This window comes from Cryptomeria japonica, chromosome 9 (genome assembly GCF_030272615.1).
Source record: "Cryptomeria japonica chromosome 9, Sugi_1.0, whole genome shotgun sequence".
NCBI classification, from domain to species: Eukaryota; Viridiplantae; Streptophyta; class Pinopsida; order Cupressales; family Cupressaceae; genus Cryptomeria; species Cryptomeria japonica.
In genome coordinates, this window is record NC_081413.1 from 215007409 (window position 1) to 215009665 (window position 2257).

Here is a 2257-nt window from a genome sequence, read left to right on the forward strand (position 1 = left end):
TTAATATTGATATTCTCCTTGACAATGGTGGATTTGTTATGAGGACTATGTTGATTCTATGCTCTAGTTTTATTATTGAAGATAGGTGAATGATTAGCTTCATGGATATTTAATTGGTTAGGACATGAGGTTCATGTTTTTCCTACATGATGATTTATCTTAGACGTTTCATATTGATAGAAGATACATTATGATTTATGAGGATGATGATACATCCTGGATTATTATGATGGATGGACTTATATTTGGTGATCTATAAAGCACTTATTATACACATGTGATGTATATTGCTTATGGTGACAATGGTATCTTATTAGTGCTAACACCACTTCATGATTATTTTGGATGAGATGATGATGTCATTGTTGTGATTGTCTTACTATTGTATTTGTAATGGAGACAATGTCAAATCACTCATTGCGAGCATGATATGATGTTGCGATTCTCTTCACTTGTCTGAGTATTTATGATATATGCAATGCATATGTTGTCTCGTGGATATTGGTGGATATAGGTTTGTAGGTACTAGACATCGACTCCACTTGGTCTCACAGGTTTGAGTGTGTCTTCATCCCAATGGCAAGTTGATCGAAGGTGATATGAGTTCCTTCTACACACTCTAGGCTTAAGTTGATATCCTTGTCACTTTAGTGTCTTGGCTTGGGTTTGTAACATCGTAAATTGTACACCCTTGCTAGGGTGGTATAATTCCACGCTCGGTTTAGCACCTGCCTTAGTGTGTTTGCATTTTGCATTGTAATTTACCTTTAAGCATTTAATTAATTAATTTAATTAAACCTAAAGTCATATTTCATCACTCCCCACATCATAAAATTGGGCCCTTTACCCTAAGTGTGCCCCTTTTAATTTTATTCCTCCAATAAATTATTAAATCATAAACCCTAATTATGTCTTATTTCAACCTTTAAGGCCCGGTTTCACATATCAAAACATCTTGAAATCAATTGTAAATTTGGGATTCACTCTAATATCATCATATCTAATGGCCTTGAAAATTTGGTGAAAAGTTGGTCGAACCGTGTGTAAGTTACACACGGTCCCTGACATTTTTCCTGAAATTTTGGGAGCATAGTTCTATGATATTATAATGCTTAACCCCAAGAAATTGGCGGGAAATTCAAATCCTAGGTCAGCCTAAAGACGAAATTAAGATCTAGGGTTTCGTACATAAGAGCTCTCTTTCTTCATTTGAAGGCCAATGAAGAAGGAAAGTTTTTGGCTAAGAGCAAGTGATCACAAGGAGCCTTCTATGCAGTGAAAGAGAAGGTCTTTTGGAGTCTTCAGCAACATCTATCAAGAATTCATCAAGCATTCTTTCATCAATTGGGGGCTTTTGAAGACGTAGGAAAGCAATAGGAGATCACTGACTGAAGATTGACTTGTATCTCTCCCTTGGGGTTGGGTATGATTTCATATTATTTTCATGTCTTTGTATGAGCTTCATTACATCAATTTGAAGATTTACATCTCTGCTTTAGATCCGTTAGCATCATTGATTTAGAACATTTACTTTGTCAATTACAAGCATTTAGGGTTTACTCTTTAAAGCATAGGGTTACTCTAGATTGTTTGCATTCATCATTTTAGGGCCTTTCACACACACAACATTCCTGCACACACTATTTTACTATACAAATCGATTATTTGTTGAGGTGGAAATCATCAAAATAGGGGTTTGACTAAGGCCAAACCCCATATAGCCACCCAAAACCCCCTCTTTTCAGTTGTAGGTGCAGGTACAAGTACCCAAAACACTTTCAAGACTACTAAAAGGCACAAGGACTGTCTTAAAGCTTCATATCTGTCCCAAAATCATCAAGGATAGGGGCGTGGTGCCCTAGTCCTGCCCAAGATAGGGGTGTGGCACCTTGGCCCCCCCACTTTTAGGTGAAATCTTGCAGGTTGAGGGCTTAGAGCATCAACTTTGCAGACCTTCAGTTGCAGCTCCCTGTTAGACAAAACAGGACCAGGGCGTGGCACCCCTGTCCAAGTCAATTTGGCTCATTTTTAAACACCAGGTACACATTCAAATTCCACCCCCTTCTCTTCTTTCAATATCTTAGTTTCAAACCTGCAATTTTCTGCAATTTTAGTTCATATATGCTTCATTGTTCATCTCCTAGTCTAGTTGATCAATCACACCCTATTTTTCACATCTTCTCTTCATATACAACAAGAAGGATAGAAACCCTAAGAGATAATCCTTGTCTCTCTCTTTCTCACAAGAAGTAGCCAA